General features: G+C 38.3%; 1 protein-coding gene across 5 annotated transcripts in view; it reads left to right on the top strand.

The window, feature by feature from the left end:
* The first annotated feature begins 3,799 nt into the window (after positions 1–3,799).
* The window catches only part of LOC101163194 (equilibrative nucleoside transporter 1), a 36,106-nt gene continuing 19,210 nt past the window's right edge, over positions 3,800–20,695 (top strand). Inside the window, exon 1 of one of the 5 annotated variants that reach the window (XM_011484335.3) lies at positions 3,800–4,004. The gene's annotated coding sequence lies outside the window, so the exon portion shown is untranslated. Of the gene's footprint in view, positions 4,387–14,495; positions 14,581–16,721; positions 16,864–17,646; positions 17,939–20,695 lie in introns of those variants that run through there. The other 4 variants (XM_011484333.4, XM_078932458.1, XM_011484336.4 and 1 more) reach the window with 4 other exon arrangements.

Here is a 20,695-nt window from a genome sequence, read left to right on the forward strand (position 1 = left end):
AAAACCTTCTAAGAAGGTAGAAAAAATGCTGTATAGGTGTATGCTATGTACACAATACTAAACATATTACTATTATTATTAGAAACAAAACTTGTAATAATAATTATTGTTATCATCATTGACATCATTCAAAGAAAAATTGTAAATTTACATCTTAAAGGGAAGAATTATTTGTGATAAGCTGCCTTTTTACCCAAACTAACAAACATTTTTTAGATTAGTCACTAAGAAATATGCTGCTTTTTGAAAATGTAGACATTCATGTAAAGATTGAAAGTAGTCTGATTCTTCTTTCTCTTTCGGCTTTTCCCATCAGGGGTCGCCACAGCGAATCATCGTTTTCCATCTCACTCTATCATGGACATCTTCTACCCTAACATTAGCCAACTTCATGTCCTCTGTTAAGACATCCATATATCTCCTCTTTGGCCGTGCTCTTGCCCTCCTGCCAGGCAGCTCCATCTCCAACATCCTTCTACCAATATATCCACTATCCCTCCTCTGAACATGTCCAAACCATCTCAGTCTGGCTTCTCTGACTTTGTCGCTAACACAGGCAACATGAGCCGACCCTCTGATGTACTCGTTCCTTATCCTGTCTAACCTGGTCACTCCTAAGGAGAACCTTAACATCTTCATCTCCGCTACCTCCATGTCAGCCTCTTGTCTCTGTCTCACTGCTACCGTCTCTAACCCATAGAGCAGAGCTGGTCTCACCACTGTCTTGTACACCTTTCCTTTGAGTCTTGCTGACACTCTTCTGTCACACAACACTCCTGACACTTTCCTCCAACCGCTCCAACCTGCCTGCACTAAGTAAAAATAAATCCTTGGTGTCCAACATCTGAAAGTTTGATAATCTTTTTTACTTTTATGTAATGAATACTATTTACCAGTAGAGGGCACTGAAGAATCTTATCTTTGAGGCCAAAAGTACAGATGTCAGTCGGCTGAATTATGCACAACCATTTTTTTTCTTACTAATAAAATTTTTTATTCCTTTTTTCCAGATGGGACGTTTATAGGGTTAGAATATATCAATTAATCCTATTAAAATATTTTAAGTAATGCAAGTTTTTTAAAATAATGCTTTTTATATCTGAACTAAAACGCAAAAAATATCTTTTGAAAATTAAAAAAAATGTTAAAACTCAAAGGCTTTCATTTTCAATTCTTCAAGTCACTGCATAATCATACTTTAACAGTCATCAAAGCTCTATGTATTTGTGCTCAAATAGAGAAGAAGAACCAAACCCAGAAAAGCTGAACTTGAATTACTTCCAGATGCTTCAGCGTCTGTGTTAGAAACCTCTGTATTCAGGCAGGTCAGATATTTAGACATGACGACCCAATAGCCAATCGGGCCTCTTTAAACTTCAACACCAAAACCAACTACTCTAATCTGGTTATGCAACCACTCCCAAAGACACAAGATCACCGCAGACGTTTCTAAATTCTTGTGAAAGGTTCTCCTCTGTTCAGTTAATGCACGACACAAACAAGATGCCAGCAATTTAAAGCTAATCTGATGATTTGCGTCTACAAACCTGAACTGTGTCCTTCAGTGACTGAACAAACTTTGTGTAGTATTCTGCGTTTACGTGCAGCATCATTTGACCCACATTTTTGGAGAAAATTGTTTCAGTCCTTCTAAAAAAAAAGCAGTTCAAGAGGTTAATCTACTGTGATTAAAATGATTTTAAAACTACTCAAAAGAACTGAAAGGATTTCTTTATTTAGGTCATGAGAAGATTGGCAGGCTCATGTGCCTCGGTGCCATGTGAGGTGTTTTGAAAAATGTGACATTTTGCACTCACAAAGAATGCAGCTGCAGCCATCAGGAATTCCACAGTCCTTTCAGTTGCATAACTGGGTCACAGAGTTACTCCATCGCCCCTCTGGGCACCGTCTGCGCAGGATCACGGTATCAGGACCCTGATTACTGGGGCTCTCGGTATCAGGATCAGGCTTGGGAGTGGAGGAGGAAAGCAAACATCTGGCAGATGCGGAGCATATAAATCAACACAAGAGTTTGGTAAAGTTCCGAAACAATTTTTACACATCTGTTTTAAAGTAGGAGTTAGGGAAAACACTCCCCTTGTGGGATATTTTATCTGCCCTATTTTATTGGATGGATTCACAGCCAGTGCTGCAGAAAGACTCTTGTAGCAGTTCGTCTTCAAAGGGTCAGAGGTCACATTCATCTTATTGTTTTCCTCCTATTTGTATTCTTGTCATCTCCAAAGCACTTGGTGGGCCTTTTTTTCTTTTGGCACAAATAATCTGGCTATTGAAAGCAGATGTCATGAAAGCTATTGTCCTCATATTACCCTGCTCCCTGACACAGATTAGGCAACTTCTCACATGAATTTTGCAATGTCTTTAACATTTCAAGACAAAAGATGTAAAAGACTAACGTATGATTAATAATTTAGGTAAGACCTAAGCAATACGTTGGAGTTACTCACAAAAAAAAGAGTCTGAGAATTGGAATTGGCTGTTTTTCTTTCCACACAACGTTTAGCTGGTTGAGGATGATATGACTTTCAAAATAAAATGCAGCAAGACTTGTAAGTTGAACCGTTGTCATGAAATAAAATATTAGATGAACCAGCTGGTGTGTTTCTGCTGATACTGAAGGACTGTGACTGCAGTGTTCTTGTGGGAGATGCTTTACCGTCAGATACCTGTTCATTCACACTTACTACCGTGTTTTTTTGACCTGCCAATCAGTGTGGTGAGCAAATCTCATGGGTCACATCATCTTCACTCCTGTCTCTGATTTAATTGCAGGGATGGTAAATCTAAATTGTCCCTAGGTGTGAGTGTGAGAGTGAATGGGTGTGTGTTTGTGGACATTCTACCCTGCGACAGACTGGCGACCTGTCCAGGGTGTCCCCTGCCTTCTCCCACAAGTGGCCGGGATAGGCTCTGGCAGCCCCGTGACCCCGAAAGGGAAAAGTGCTTAAGAAAATGAATGAATGGATGAATGAATGAATGAATGGTAAATACATTTTAAAGTAGGAAGTTACATCCCTGCTTTTAGCAGTCCATGTCCCTGAACATGAAATACCTCCACTCACCCGCTGATGCAGAATGGACAGTGATAAGTAAACGCTTTTAAACTTCTAAAATTTTTGTACAGCTCGCTCTCTTCAGGGTGAGACGTTAAGGGTGGAGGAGATCCTTTATCTCAAGATTGTGTTAATAAACAATGAGAAAAATTGACTTAAGTTTAATAATTTACACATTGTTACTGATGTCTGCAAGTACCTGAAGTCTGTGGCAGCAAGCTGAGTGCAAGGGGACAATTACCTTTAAGAATATCTTGGGATGGAGAAACCTGGTCGTTTCAAAGTCACTTCTACTAAAAATGGATACATAACACCTTTCTTCAATCATTTGATGTCATCCATAAAAAAAATGTGCAAGAACCTTTTTTATAATAACTGGGATGCACCAGTTTCACTAGTGTTTGATTTAACTCACAGCGATTGCTTACAGGAGCCCTAGTTCTGCCCGTAGCAAAGGTTTTTGGGATGACCTTGTTAATTTAAGCTAAGCAAAATCCAAAATGCTTGAATGGATGAATTGATGGATGTATAAATAGATATGTGGATGGATGGATGGATGGATGGATGGATGGATGGATGGATGAATGATTGAACAGTTAACTGTAGTTCGCAAAGCATAATAAAATTCCTTGTAAAACCACCAAACTGCTTTTTTGGGCTCGTTTGTGTCTCTGACGCGTCACAGCATCTCTTTTCTGGCGGCTCGTTTGCAGTGATCGGGTTCCACGCTGGCCTATATTTGTCACAATCTGGACCAGTCCACCTCCCCTCCGACGCCTGCAGCCGTGCAGCCTGAAACTGTGCCAGCCAGCCTCACGACTGCGCCAGGCCGAGTTGTGCATCCAGGGAACAGAAAAACACACGAACGTATGTCTTCACATCCCTGCGGGCATACGGAGGAGCAGCTCACATGCGATGGTACACAGACTGGTAAGAGTGCGCGTGGACGGACGGTGCGCGGGCTGCTAACAGCAGCACAAACCCCAGGGGTTGTGTTTAGTCGGTCCCTGCAAATGTTTAAAGTTAAGCTCAGACTGCAAATCGCAGACAAGGTGACATAATCGCAGTGCGCAGAGCGGACGTGACTGGTGTGGCGCACCCCCCCCCCCCCCAGTGCGCTCTGAGGGGTCATGACAGCTATTCTTGATCTGTGGTAAGAGGCGAGGAGAAGCCAGCCGCGGCTTTGATAGTCCCCTCTAGAACATATGGGCTGCGTCCATCCATGTTGTGATAGCTGCAGAGGAAGTTGAAGGAACTTGTTTTGGACAGAGGTCGAGACTGGACCACTGCTGGAGCTGAAGCATCACAGCAGGTGACTGACTGCATGAGAATTGACATCTTCCACAAACACTCTCGGTCAGCAGATGACACAACACAGCTCACTACTACTGCATTATGGAAGCAGCGGACAGCATGTGGTCACGTGGAATATGATCCTTAGTGTACCTGTATGGAGTCACATCCATTTTTGATGGATTGAATAAACAAAAAGTTAAAAAGAAGCAAATTTGACCAGAAGTAACAGAAACTTCTATAAACCAGCCTTTTTTGCTGCTCCTTATGCATCTTAAACGCTGTTTATACTGTATGTATTCATACATGTACAATTTGATTTATTTTTGCAACTATGCAATGCAGTCCATTCATTTTATTAAACCCATCCCTTAGCTTTCTTGCAAATCTTTATGAAAGGACATTTTAGAGTTGACACCCATTTAATATGTTTTTATTTGATCTTATTCTATCAAGGGAAGAAGCAAAAGGCTATTATAGCAAACTAAAGAACAAAAGTTGCAGAACTGTGAAGTTACTTAATTCCAAGAAAAATAGACTGGAACATTTTCTAGTGGTTAAATATTTTCCGCAATTATTCTCTTTTTAAACCTTTTCCAGATAATGCACTTTGTTTTCTCATCAGTTATTTTCTAGACGTGAAGTCATCTTATATCATATCATCTCATCTCATCTCATCTTATCTCATCTTATCTCCTCTTATCGTATCTTATCTTATCTTATCTAGTTTTTAGATTTTAAAAAAGCATTGGTATCTCACCTGCTGAGCAGGAGCAGAGCCCTCTGGGGTTTGTTTTGATACTTAAAACCAAAAGAAAGTAGCTGCAGGACAGAGTTGCCCTCTCAGTGCTCATTCTAGCTTTATTCTAGCAGGTGATGGATTTTTCCTGATCAAGGCAAATTTGAAAATGCTTTGCTAAGTGGGTTTTATTGATTACATGTTACACATTGCCTCTTTGCTCGAGTCTTTAGAAATGACATGAAATAAACTTTGCTTTTTAGTAAATAAACATTTGCAGCTGTACTTTCATGCAGCTCTGTCAAACACTTGCAGAACTCTGTGTCCTGTGACAATTGGACCTCTATAATTAGAAGCTCAAAGTCATCCAGAGCAGATAGCACATCACGTAAAGTATGTATCAGGGTAATATGATGCAGTGGAGGGAAACCAGGTGATCAAAACATGGCCAATAAAAGTGTGTTTATATTTAATTTTGTTTTATATTTAATGTCCTTTGGAAGGTCATTTTTACCCAAAAATCATCAGCCACTACAAGTGCAGACTTTATGTGGCATCCTTTTCATGTGGGTTTCTCTGAGAAGAGGAGGTCAAAACTGCCACCATTCCTACTCTCCTTCAAGGGTCATTAGAAGATAGTAAAAAAAGAAGATGCAAAAAACAAAAACAAATCTCAGCTGCTAACGTTGCTCATTTTCATTTTAATTTTTTTGCTAAATTAGAGGATCATTTCACTTTGCTTTGGAAACCTTTAAGGAGTGCTAGAGGAAAGATAAAAAGGCATGTCTGAGTTTAGAAAGCTCATATCCTCAAATCTAGAGGAAAACACAGGTCTGAAAACAACCCTGAGCTGAAACATTGGAGTATATTTTCAAAGAAAATAAGTTGTGCTTCAGCTATGTTCACTTTCAACACGATGGAATGTGGTTTTATTAACCTGTATCAATAAATAAGGTCAGGTTTGTTTTCACTTCTTGAGTAAAGCGCCTGATAATCAAACCCAAACCCATAGTAGAGTTTAGGAAGTGAATCTGAGCCAGATGGGCCTTTTTTGAAAATCACATCTGAAATGCATTAATAATTGCTGTGATTTCATCCTGTGTGTTTAGTCAAATATATGAGAGTTTTAGTTTGAAGACTAAAGTGGTCAGAAAGTTTTCTTTATTAAAATATTAATGTAATCAAAAACATCAGTTTGAAGAAACGTTTTTGGACTTGATAATATACTGTTCACAAAGTGAATTTTTTCACATCTTACAATAGGAATTCTATCTTATTACACATCTATTATTCATAATTGAATTTTTTCATAGTACTCCAGTGAATGAGGGTTATTATTTTTCATTTTGTGTGGCCATATTTTGCCATGAAAATCTTAGTTTGGATTTGTAGATACAGGTTATATTGGTGCTTTGTACTCTTGGCGCCAATAGAACACTGATACGGTTTCAAATCAGTTATGTTTATTTATTTTGTGTTATATAGTGCCCATTTACAACCGAGTTCCAGTTTAATCCAAAGTGGTTAGATTGTCTTAATTGGATGGAAACGCTTTTAAAGTAACCAAAAAGATCAAATTGAATGATTTTTGGTTCAATCCTAGTGCTGAGGAAGCAAAGAACCACAAAGACATAAATTTTATTTGAATGAAGATTTATGAATGTCCCTCCTGCAAAGAGCGTCGTAATAAGGGCCACTGTCTGCTGTCACCGTCTGGGGTCTAAGAGGACAGGAAAAAGAGAAAAATGAAAAATACTGTAACATCTGCTGTAAGACACACATGCTACTGCAGCAATGAGATAAGAGAAAGCGGCTATCAAATCCCTGAAAGTTCTCACACATCTACATTTTATGCATATCTTATCATCTGTGTAGTAAAGGTTTATTGATTGGTTTATTTCAAGCAATTTTCTGGAGAGTAAACAAAAATAAAAAAACACACAAAGATCTTAAATCTGTTTGTGATATTAATTCTCAAAATTGATTGGAAATTAATAAAAGAAATTAGGTTATTTTGTTGACATTATAATTGCATCTAATCATAAATAGATGTATTTGCACTTATACATACAGTACATACATATGACACATTGAATCCACAAAACATGTTTGTCAAATAGAGTTCTATTATTGGGTGGAAAGTAAGTGGAAAGAAGAAAATTTAAATGATCTTTAAGCCCCAAAAAGATTGTTTTCCCCAATATTACACAACACATAATTTTCTAAATGAATAAGATCAATACTCAATTAGACCATGGTGTTGGAACCACGCTCAATTGGTTGGGTACTAGGGGTCCAAAGTGTGCCAAGAAAATATCCCCCACACCATGAAACCGCCACCACCAGCCTGAACCATTGCAAGGCAGGATGGATCCATGCTTAAATGTTGTTGACGCCAAATTCTGACCCTACCATCCGAATGTGGCAGACTCATCAGATCAGACAACATTTTTCCAATCCTCTATTGTCCAGTTTTGGTGAGCCTGTGTGAACAGTTTCCTGTTTATAGTTGACAGGAGTGGCTCCCGGTGTGGTTTTCAGCTGCTGTAGCCCATCTACCTCAAAGTTGGGCGTGTTGTGCGTTCAAAGATGCTCTTCTGCAGACCTCGGCTGTAACCAGTGGTTCTTTGAGTTACTGTTGCCTTTCTATTAGCCAGTGTGGCCATTCTCCTCTGACATCAACAAGACATTTCTGCCCACAGAACTGACACTCACTGGATATTCTCCCTTTTTTGGACCAATCTCTGTAAACCCTAAAGATGGTTGTGGGTGAAAATCCCAGTAGATCAGCAGTTTCTGAAATACTCAGACCAGTCTGTCTGGCACCAACAACCATGCCACGTTCAAAGTCACTTCAATCCCCTTTCTTCCTCATTCTGATGCTCAATTTGAGCTGCAGCAGATCGCCTTGACCATGTCTACATGCCTCAATGCATTGAGTTCCTGTCATGTGACAGGATGATTAGTAATGTGTGTTAACAAGTAGTTTGACAGGTGTGCCTTATAAAGTGGCCACTGAGTGTAGATTGAAAAACACATTGCTGCTGCCAGTGATTGCTCTTGTGTTTTTGGAGTTCAGAGGTTATCGACTTTGTTGAGATTGAAGATCAGCGTTGACGTTTGAAGTGACTAATCTTAGTCCTGCTGGTTCAGCTGCAAGTCTTAAAGAAAGTAACACACAGCAGTAACTTGTTCCCTTTGTGGTCTGTCAGAGAAAACCATCATTCATCAAATAAATATGCCAAATTTCTTCTTTTACTGGTGAGTCAAATGCAAAAATTTGTTTTTGCTTCCCTTTTTGTTTCCATCTTTTAAATATTAGCGGTCTAGGCTTTTTCTTGGATTTGCTCTTTTTTGTTGTTATTGTGGTTTCTGTTTTTCATTTACCTGAATTTAGTAAAATGATGGCTTTGATGCAAAAGGTTTTTTTCTAAATTCCTTTTTAAGTGTCTTGTCTGTCATTCCATTGTTTTAAACCTGATTCATCGTCAGACTGGTCTATTACACCACATATCTAATTCCCGGAATGCATCCCAAACTCACTCTTGTGTTTTCGCTTCACAGTTGTGATTAGTCTTTAGTTAGCTTGTCATGCTCAAAAGAAGAGATAAAATGCACTTTGAGGAAATCAACAAGAGAAGTTGCAGAACTGTTAAGTTAGAGTTTATTTGAGGCCAGACTGCAACTTTTTGTTTTTCCACTTTGTTTTCTCTTCAAAGCTGCTTAAAAATGATTTTGTCAATATGATATCAAACTTGACTCATTTGATCCTATTTTATATTAGGACAATATATTTAAAAAAAAGCAAAATTCTATGCAGTTAGTTTATCTGTACCTATTCAGGCAGACTCAAAGTTAACAAAAAATGTCAAATCCAATTTCAAATATATTCTTTTAAAATTAAAAAATAATTCAATCTACACATCTTATATTTTCAGGATGACAAAATATGACAAGTCTCATCATGTTTTAATTGTAATTCTAAAGATTGGAATGTAATCCTCCAAACACGAGTAGGCTTCGCTTCATCAGAAATGGGAAAGTTGTGTTTTTCCACAGACTTTATGTTTTCACTTCAGACAACACGCTCACAGGTGCCGTGTATGCGATAGTGGACGTTTCTCTTTGAGTGTCTCAGCACCACACACTTCATCTGCAGCATGGCTCATCTGGTGTCATGGTTTGGGATCACTTCATCTTAGCCTGGGATCAATCAAGCAGCTTTAAGAAGAGTAAAGGAGGAAGATGCAGAAAAAAAGTGAGTTCAAGCAAAAACGGTTTCTAAGGTTTCAAAAACAGAGGCGAAAATGAAGTGATCATTGTGAAGTTTATTCATCCTGACCTCACTCACAGCCATTGATAGCTATAGAAGCTTATTTTAAACCCGGCTTAGACAAGTTAACCTTAGAATCAATACAACACATGTAGTCACAGGGCTCCAGTTAAGCAGAATTAACTACATGGTAATATGAAACAAAATGTGATGTCCATGCATGTAGACGCCAGGGCTTCAGAGGTTAATAAACCAGTTCTAATTAGATTGAAACATTGTAATTGATTTTTACAGCAAAAAAAAAATGGCTCGATTGATTGGGTTTTACCAAACATGATCATGGTGCTACTTAAGTTCTGATGGAAATTTAAAAAAAACTTAAAGACTTTTGCATGTCACAAAAGAAACCATTGATAAAACAAATATATAATGTCAACATATGCATTTCACCAAATCTTCTAAAAAGCTTAGTAAACTCAGTAGTTTACATGTTTTTAAAATATACAAATGGATTTGTGGCCTTTAACTGTATGTATTGATCAGGAATTGCATACTTAGATGACCCTGGACTTCATGTGTGCTACACATGACAGCAGGATAAAGAAAAGCATATGTCATGTTTTTATGGAAGATCTTGCTCATCAACTTGGGTCAATAAAATGCAACAAGTGATTTTTAAAAAGGCGGTGCATTATTTTAGGACAAAACTATAGACACAAGTAGGCACTGTTTTAAAAAATTGCGTCATTACCTGAACATTTTTCAACTGTGGGTCAAATGGGTTTGTTTTTATCAGTTATGAGATCCATCGCTGGATCATGTCATGTTTTTTCCAGAGAATATTGGTTTGTATAATTGTTCACATCAGCTCAATAACTGCCGGAAGTTCAAGTGCTGTGGCTGCAAAGCAACTATAAACCATCACCCATCCACCCCCATTGCTTCATATAAACTTTTTGCTTTGTAAATGTTTTATACAGTCATTAGACTAGTTTAAAATAGGATTAAAGAAGCGGCTGTGGACAGGATGTGGTCACAATCCTCTTTGCTTGCTTTGCTTTCTGAGTGAGCTGAATACAGATAAGGAGACAGTTAATGGATGAGCAAAATTTAGATATCTATGACTGCTTTTGTCTGCTAAGATGGACTATTGATTTGTAAAAAGAAAGTAAAGAGATCTTGTCAATCATTCCTAATTTAAAGTAAAACATTAAAACTCAGATGTCACTAATGCTGTTTTTCTATTTGTTCCTTTTTAATCTTTTCTTGGTTTTTTTTAATCTTTTAAAATTTAGATTTTACAAGCATTTGTTCTTTTCAAACTGCAGCAGTTTGAATAGTTTAAAACAAACTTTTTCTTGAACTGTTGCGTTTTGATTATGACAAAGTGCAACAAGTTCAAAAAATAAAATAAAGGAAAGATTTAAACGTTGGCCCAAATGACTGCTGACCTCCCTCCTCCAGTTCTGTGTTCCTCCCCTTTCACATCCTCCAGCTTGGACTTCTTTCCTCGACAGAAAAAAAGTGCACTCTGATGCCTCTTATGTCAAAAGTTACAATCATAGATCTTCAACTATAACCCACAGTAAAAAGATAAACCCATTTAGCAGTCTGTTTTGGCATCAATATTTGGTTCTGCTGTCAGTCTGGGTTCTTTGTGTGTAACAGTTTGTGCTCCGGCCCAGGATTCGCATTAATTTCCTCTAAATATCCACATTCCATTTAGCTACAGACCACAAAGTTCCTATCAAGTTGATGTATAACAATACATAAACTTAGAAATTCACCCAAATTATCCTACAAATTGAAAACAGATTCTTAATAGTTTACAGAGGGAATAAAAACAGAGTTTTATCCGTCCCTACTCTGTTTTTGCCCTTTTGGTATGATTGCTTTTACATTTATTCTTGCAAGAAAATGAAACAATTTTAATGAAAAATAAAATTGCAAAGTGTATTTTTCTCTACTTAACGAGCAAGAACAGAAACATGTAAAAAAAATGACGTAATAATTTCATTTTGAATTTATACGCTGATAAACCTCCGATTGTTTTTGGCCGAAGCATTTTCATTTCAGATTTGCCTTTGCCCATTAAAGCAGAGATAAAGTGCGTGCAATGTGAGTGGAGTGAATCAAACGTGTCTGGGCTTTTGTCTTTTGGGCAGATGCCCAGGAAAACAAGCTCCATCAGAATTATGGAGCTGATGCTGATTCAAAAATCCTCAACTTAAGCTGCTGTGGGGAAACTTTGTGTTGACTTTTTTAAATGTTGTACTTGTTTGTACAACAGAAGATTTATGGTTAATTAATCCAAACAGAAATTTCTTGCCAGTACATGACCTTTGCAGCCCATCACAGGGTTTTAAACCCCCTCAACACTCCCTCCAGAGTTTCCCTGTTTGCTTGTCTTCGTCGCTTTAGATCAAACGTTAATCTAAGCAGAAATTTGCTTCACTTTTTTTCTGAGGCTCATAAGTCCTTCAGAGGTCGAGGAGGCCATCCGCTGGAAATCCTTTCTCCACTATGGTCCTCATAAATGCGAGAAAGTCACTTCCAGCCCATTCCCCCCACAAACTTCACAGGATGCCCTGGAATCCCACATGTATGATGTTTGTTGTTCATGTTATGTTCTAAAAAGGGCAGAGCAGGGAACTGTCTGGAGCAGCCGGATGGGAAGGAGTTAAGATGTTCGTCTCACAAAAGAATTGTTTACAGCAGGAGAGACCATTGCTAGACTTTCAGGTTTGTCCCAACAAAGTCTGCGGCTTAGTACAATATAGTTCTGGCCAGGCCTATTTACCTTTAGCAAGCAGAAACAAACTTACTTAGTAACAGCAATAGTTATTTTTGCTCAGGAGCTTTCAGAGAAAGCAGGTCTGGAAAAACCTCAACCACCAGCACGTCTGTTGAGCTGCAGTCCAGACTGTGTAGACGTTGGTTAACTGTCCTATAAAGGTCACTTCACCTTTGCACACCTCCAGCTGCTTTCATTGGCAAAATATCAGAAAGTTAGAACTTAAGGAACTTTGGATCTTCTACCTCCATTTTGATTTGGTCTAAAAATGAAGCACATTCCACAGACTTAAGATAGAAAAGAGAAAAAATGTGAGGATGAGCTATGAGATCCCGGCAATTATGGATCTGAATATAATTATAGTCTCAAACTGGCAACCTACCTGAAACATTGAACTCTAACTTTGTGATCGTCAGCTTACAAACACAAATTTATTTTTTTCTGTGTGAAAGTTTGTTTTTGTTTTACTTCAGGTGTGGCTTTTCAGCTCACTTGGATGATGAACGATGAAAGTTGGCATCTTGAAGAGGTGTTTTGAGAAAAGCTGTGGCTCTGGAGTTCATTTTCACCAAAGCTTGTTTGTCTCTGGGACACTGCAGCCATGTGTTCTCTAAGGGACATAATTGCTGTTTAAGTACAGTTAAACGCTTAACCCTCTGGAATTTGGGCTTTGTACCACAATGATATAGCCAAGGATCCTTTCGTTATGTCTTCACTGACTTTCTAAATGCCTTAAATTAGACCCTTTTACTTTGAATGAATATGTAGTTGTTTGGTAATGTCAGTCAAAAGCATCTCACTATTTTTAAATATTTTTAACTTGTTGCAAATAAAAATGTAGTTTATATAAAAAACGGACAAACATCTGCTTCTAGCACTTTGACTTAACAGCTTGTTGCTTAAAATCAAAACATTTGACATTTCAGAATGGAAAACTGCAAACAGTCAATCACAAGATGTAGTCTTTCAGACGTGACTGTCATTAAAAGAAATGTACGTATGTCACAGTAACTTATTACCTTTTCCTGAAACAAATGCTTTTTTTCAATTCACTGATTTAGAAACTCCTGTGACTTATCAACCAGAATGTATTGATAAAAATAGCAAAACATTGAAGTTTTAGTAAAAAAAGTCACTTTGTCCTTTTGGGCTTCAACTGAGAAAAACGTCATGATAGGTTTAGTTACCTCAAAAACCCTAATTTCATATTTGTAACTTTAATAAATGTGTCCTGTTGTTTTTCATAGAGCCATAGCTGTCTGTCTTTTTTTTATTTTTGCAGGCTACAGTGCAGTTCATTTTTATCTGTTTTTATTATGTAGCATATTTTAGTCTTTTGATGTACAAATATCTCAGGTTCTCCATTCTGGTTTCTTTTTTTTTCAGGTAGATATATTTAGGCTGTGGGTTTATTTTTATAGAATAAACAGACTTTAGCTGAGAACTGGTTCTATAATTGTTCATCCTGTAAGCACAAGTTGTATCTGTAATGCTCACTTTGTGCTCAATATTTTGAGATCTAAAAGAAAAATAAAATAAAAAATAAAAGAAAAAACAACATTTTTCATGGTCGTATAGCCAGTCCTGTCTGAAATAAACAGCTCTAGGTCAACCTCATGTTCATTTTACAGCTTCAGTAACTTTTTTGGACTCTGATAATCATTTATGATTTTGGACAATCGTCTTAGAAAGCACACTTAGAAAAAAACTAAATAAAATCCTTATTTCATTCCTTCTTGCACACAGAAGTTTTATTGTCATTTACCTGAGAGAGTTTTTGTTTGAGCTACTTGGCTTTTGTGTTCTTGTCTTTTTACTTCAATTTTTAAATTTAAGGTTTTATTAGACAGCAGCCTTAAAGTGTTACTGCTTTCCAGAACAGTGGCAAAAAATAAAGTGTGGCAGCAAATTTCTTTCTTTCTTCTTGCCTTTTTCTTTTTCTACAGCCATGGTTTCACTTCATTTTTCTTTTTGGATTATCTGTGTCTCAGGGTAATATTAGCAAAATTTTTGTATCTTTGAGCCAAAAGTAATTGATTATTTTAATAGTCCAATTCTTTGAACACATGTTCTACTTTTCCTTCTCTTTTCCAGGGTGATCTACAAAATAAGAAAATATCTGTGTTGTTGGTTTCTTTCATTTTATTAATGGGATCTTTTGTCTGCCAATGCTGTGCTGATTGGTGGATTTCCTTTAGGATGTGCCTGCTCACAAAAGATGTATTTTTCTGATGGCACCATCTGGCTGTTAAATAATACAAATGTAACAACAGACTGAATGAACTCATGTGTTGACAGTGGAGTTTGCTGCGACCTTGGAGCAGAGCTCCGTGTTCTTAGCTGAGCTGCACGCCAGCTCTGACAATCTCTTCAAAAACTTTCTGCTGTGGCGGTAAACTCAAGCCAGGTATGTCTGGTACTTTTGTTGCCGTGGAGACAGAATAGTTTATTGCTGCAGTAGCGAGCAAAATTGGAATACCTTTCCATCAGTGGTCTTACGTCATTTTCTTAAGTCATTGTCTTACGTCTTACATCTGACGTTTTTTTTTATGAAACTAATCTAGAGGAAAAACTATTTTAGATATGTTTTATTAGACTCTTAAGGCCCTCTTAGTGTTTGAGACCCCAGTCAATCACCTGGCTTTCCTTAATGGTAATGCCACCACATATGAACTCTGCTCCAGATCCAGTTCATTTTGCTCAGTTCTTCAGATTTACTGTTACTGTGAAATTTGGCACCTGGATTTGTGTGCCATCTTGAATTGGATTGGGACTTTTTTCCCCCTTGACATTTGATGTGATCTGACTTGGCCTGATAAAAAATGTTGTTCTAGTTCCTGAATTTATGGATTCTTGGATTAGGGACCTTGTTTTTCTGTTTGGATTTATGATACTGTTCAAATTTGGTGTAAGTGAAGAGGATTTTGTTTTGCTTGGAACTTGACCTTTTTGTGGATTATTTTCTTATGGACTGTCTTATAACTCTTCCCCTAAGGACAGTTTCTGCCGTCTCCGTCTCACTAAGATGCTGCTGCCTGTAAGCCATTGGCCTTAACTCCTCCAGAATCTCCTTTTTGTCAAATCCAAGTTTCAGGTTAGATCCACGTCTTTTCTCTGGTTTAACATTTCTCAGGGTCAGGTTATTAAGATGGATGAAGCTCAGGTGTAAGCAACTTTGGACTAACCATCTCCCTGATTCATGTAAGCAGCTGTAACGGTTCTTGGGGTTTGCCACTTTTAAGGTGGAACTACAGTCAGATGGCATCTCCCCTTCATGCTCTCACCTCATCCAAAGACCTGTTTTTTTAGGGGCTTTGGCAGAGCAGTTGTTCCAGCCTCCCCCTGCATTCTGACTGTTTGATTTGTCCTCACTAAATCATAACAGTCACTTCATGCTATGGTCTATTTCAACGGGTGTTCCAACTTAAAAGTATAAACCTCACGTAACCCATCACAATTCTGAAACAGTAGGCAAGCAATTACTTTGGATCAACAGTAACAAGCGGTCTAAAATATATTACTGTTTGTCAGTAACAACTTGTCAAGATTTAAAAGCTATCATCATCTAAAGAGTTTTGGAGAACCTTCAGTGCTCTCCGTTTTACAGGAAAGATTCTCTAAATATAAATAAAATAAATGACAAAAAAGTGATTTATATGACACTGACATGCTGACATGAACACTTGAACCATCTGTTGTATGACAGAATAAACCAGCTTCAGTTTAATTCATGTAAAAACTGAACCATCAACTTTTTACCAGAGTTATCTAAAAGTTTTACACCTCAAGGTTTTGATCATGACTCTTTTTTTTATTTTGTAATAAATTCTGGTTAGCATTTGAGCAAGTTTCCCATCTTTTCTTACTTTATATGACTCATAAAATCCTGTTTGTGTCTCGTTGGCCTCGTCCTTCATTTTCTTCTTTTCTCTTCTCAATCCTGTTGCTCTCTTTATGGAAAATCACAGTCAAGGTCTCACTCAGCTGCTAGAAAACATTCCCATTTTGGCCACATAGTCCTGCAAACAAGGCTCCCATGAGCACAGAGTGAACACAGACTTAAAGAAACTTACTGTAAGTTTAACACAATGTTTCAATAGTTTTGTGTCTCCAGAACAGATAGAAGGTTCTCAGTCCTCTGTGACTCGGTTCCACCCAAACTCCTCCAGCTCTCAGCCAGTGGTGTCATTCCAAAACCACAAGGTTATTTTCGACTCAGGAAAACAGACTAACTACCTACCACGTCTGCATGAATAAACAGCAGACACCAACTTCTGGTGTTTTCAGACGCATTTTTGGGTACAACAACCTTACAGGGCAGAATGGGAAGACATGCGAAAATGCTGATAGTTTCATTCTGTTGATGGTTTTGTCCTTGCGTGCATGTGTCAGACTGAGGTCTGCCTTAACCTTCTGATGGATTCACACACATTTGTTCAAATGTCACATGAATCACTAAGCTTTTTTACTCATGCTGTTTTTGCATCTTTGTCTCCTATAAATGTTTTTTTTTTTAATCCTGGATTAGTCACTTTTCATGGTGATAGTGTTTCACACAGTTGTAAAGAGGTGGAGTAACAAAACATGGTCAGGATTGTGGACCGTTATCTCACACCCTTTACTTTGTTTGACTGCTTTGTTTTGAAGCTCAGCTCAGAGAAGCAGAGTCCTGTTTTCTGCCAAAGACAAGGTAGGATGAATCGCCAAGAGCTGTTTCTGCTTGCATCTGTTACGTTCCGTGTGCAATTTCCTCAGATGGTGTTTAAAAATAAAAGTTCATTGTCCCACTGAAGTAGTTTTTAAATTTTCCGTTTAACAAAAACGCACATTTTTGTCAAGTGAAGTCGTTAAATCTCTCATGAGAAACGCTCCTAGTTAGTTTTCCACTTGCTGAAAAAAAACAACCTTTTACTGTAAGAGATGCCTGAAAGACTGAGCCATATTCAGGAGAATTAGGCTAAAATTATTAAAACAAACAATAATTAGTTTGGACGAATGTTCAGGAAAACAAGAGGAATCACTGCCAAGAAACAATTGGGAGGGGGGACAAAGAAAACATATGTCTATATACTAATTATAGGAAATATTAAGAAGCATATACAATACATAAACATATTTACGGGTCAAACCCTTTTTTTTAGCAGGAGCCTAAATAAAGTAAAAATATAAATTCAAAAAACAATCACAAGTTAAGCGTCATGTTTCCTTTCTGGAAAACATCATTTATTATTCATCATAGTATGCCTTTTCTTTCAACACATTGATAGACTGTTTAATAATACAGTAATGTGAATGAGTTAGATAACCTTTGTGCCCAACTTGAGTTTCTTCAGTCAAACAAATTAATTTGCAGTTTTTAAAATTAACCATAGTGTCAAGAATTCTTGGTTTTCTTTATCATAAGATTTATGTCTTAGATAAATATAAGCAACGTGCTTGCAGTGTATAAATCTCCATGTCAGCCGCAGTCTTTAAACACATGTGGAACTGACAGGCGACACTTTCACAGAAACTCGTAAAATAGACAGACGAACACAAGTCTTTTTCGATTTAAAAAAAATTAAAGTCTTTATAAAGAAAAATATATAACTGCTATGATGCATTTACTTTTTTAAACCAAAAATGTAAGTAAATGTAAGTAAATGCCCCAAAAGAAGGTTTCTTTGAAGCTTAGATAAAAAAAAGGGGGGGGAATGACGGGGGTGTAAGCAGCAATTTACGAGGTTCCCTGAATGTTTCACCACACACTGGACTAACGTGAGGAGGTAAGAAGTTATTCCTGGATGAAAATAGACTAAACGATGTTGTGAATGAACGAGGAGGTGTTATCTTAAAAGAAAAGTGATCGTTTATAGACTTTTATTAAATTCCGAACTCTATTACCGTGAAATGTATCACAATATTAGGTTGATTCATTTGTCTCTGACTGATGCTCTGTGTTTGCCTGTGATGAGTCTCTGAAGGACTCGTTTTTGCATCTTCTGTCAGCCTTCTTTTCTTTGTCTCACTGGTGCTCGAACCCACATTTAGCACCGGTTTACCGCGTCTCTCGGTGGGTTTCTTTTTAATTCAATGTGCAGCTTTCGAGGTGTAACGGGAGATTCCGCGACCCTCAGTCTGCCGTAAAGAGCCCCGCTTCGAGGGAAAGGCTGCCCCCCTCAAACACGTGCTTCAGACACTTCCGAACCATAGAGTCGCACTTTTTACTTAAAAATGAGCGGTCGATACAAGAGCTAATACTATTTTTGCCCCGTGTGATCGAACACGAGACTAACGGCACGAGCGATATTTACTACTTCCATGACATTTGAAGTGAAGACACGTGGGTCTTCACACGACATGCCTGCATATCTCTGACAGCACTATACATTTTTTTAATTTTCCTTTTTCAATTGATACCCAAAAAGTACTGTAGTGCTTCTGCTGTGGTTGTATCATACAACCATACAATGTATGTCAGGGTCTCTCATGTAGAAGTAGATCTATTTCTGATGGTGTGTTTTCTCTAACACGTGTTGGTGCCATTTGTGACACAGACGCCAAGAGCAGTGATGGCTTTTTGTTTCCATTGATCTGCTGATGTGACCGCAGGATTGACTCATTGTGTCTGCTTAACTGCTTTTTTGGGGAGGGGGTTTACCAGCCTTTGCCTGAGTCATTCTCTTTACGATTCAAAGGGAAGAAGTTTTAATCTTCAAAAAAAAAAAAAACACACACACATATATACATATATATATATATATATATATATATACACCTCTCAAAGGTCGCTTCTGACAAGACTCATGGGATCCAGCACCTCACATCCAGACGTGCTCACTGATGAGTGCAGTTGGCAGGTCCTGCTGTTTGGCTTTTGTTTTCGCTCTGTCAGGGTGGCGGGAAAGGATTTTGGGTTGAGAGGGGGGAAGGGGGGGAGGGCCACACTGAAGACAATCTAAGTCTTTTGTCCTCTGCCCCACTTTCAGAGTAGATTAACATTTTTGCTCTTCTATAAGAAACACGGTTGCTGCGCCCCATTCCTCCACAGGTTCCAGTATCTAACTGCACGTCTGATTGGTTGGTTGCTTACTTTTATTTTCATTCTGATTTTCCCTTCTTTGTAGATGATGATGAAGGCAGGCACATCTGTCAGAGTAGGGTATATGGCTGAAACCACGCAAAGCACACGCTGCAGTACTTAAACTTCCTGCATTGAGGTTCCCTCATAGAACAGAAGAGAGCTGTTCAGAATGAAAATGGATTGAAGGCCCACTCTGATCTATTGATTTTTATAAAAAACATTTCCAGTGGTTTTTTTTAACTATGCCTTTTTTGTGCAAAAATTAAAAACCTAATATTTTCTAGGGTTGCACTGTGGTACAGTGGTTAGCGCTCTTGCCTCACAGCAAGAAGGCCCCTGGTTCAAGTCCCGGCTGGGGGACCGGAACCAATACCTTTCTGTGTGGAGTGTCCATGTTCTCCGTGTGCATGCGTGGGTTCTCTCCGGGGACTCTGGCTTCCACTCACCATCCAAAAAACATGCTTCATAGGTTAATTGGTTAATTTAAATTGTCCCTAGGTGTGAATGTGAGAGTGTGTGGGTGTGTGATTGTGGACACTCTACCCTGCGACAGACAGGCGACCTGTCCAGGGTGCCTTTGCCCACAAGTGGCCAGGATAGGCTCCGGCAGCCCTGTGACCCCGAAAGGGAATAAACGGAGGAAGATGAATGAATGAATATTTTCTGGGCCGTAGTTTCGCAACCCTTGTGCCATCCTAGCCACTTTAACATTGGGAGTTGGGTCATCTAGAACCACTAGACAGCGCGCTGAACCTTTATTTTTCAATGATTTGTGAACCTCACTGGTGTCCATGGATTACATGAAATCTTTCCACCTTTATCCACCTTTGTCATGGTAGGGAGAACACGTCGATGTAAGGGGTGGGGTCATCTAAGATAGCACAAGGGTTAAGAGTGGCACTTCATTAGAAAGTTGCCTCTAAATTGTGGGCGGGATTGTTGGTTCTCTCTGCTTCCCGTTATCCATTTGTGTACAGTATGTTCAGTTTTTCCTGCTGGCAAATTTAATACAAATAAAAAAAAAAATTCATGTACGAGTTGCATTGATTGTGTAGTGTGTTTGTAACGTGCTTGTGTTCCTTGTGTCTCCTTCCTAAAATGAGGTTTGATTGGAGTTTTGCAGGTTATTGTGTTTTTGCTGTTGAGTTGTATCCAGTTGTTGCTGATAATTTACCTCTACCAACCATGTGAGATCATGCACATTCAAAATGCGGGTGCACATTTTATTGATGCTTGAATAGTGTGGATATTCAGAATGTAAGACTACATTATCATGAGGACTGGAGTTTGGAATGTGAGGCCAGTGTTACATGAGCAGCGTTTTGGGATGAGGCACTAAATTTAGCCCCCAGCGATCCCTTTGCTCATATTTACATGCTTGTCTGCAGGTCAGCGTTCAGACCAGGCTGCTCAAGAAACAGCAGTTTTTGTTGAAGATTAGGAGAAGCTGCTGATAGGC

Source organism: Oryzias latipes, chromosome 15 (genome assembly GCF_053564925.1).
Source record: "Oryzias latipes strain Hd-rR chromosome 15, Olatipes_Hd-rR_3.1".
In the NCBI taxonomy this organism is placed as follows: Eukaryota; Metazoa; Chordata; class Actinopteri; order Beloniformes; family Adrianichthyidae; genus Oryzias; species Oryzias latipes.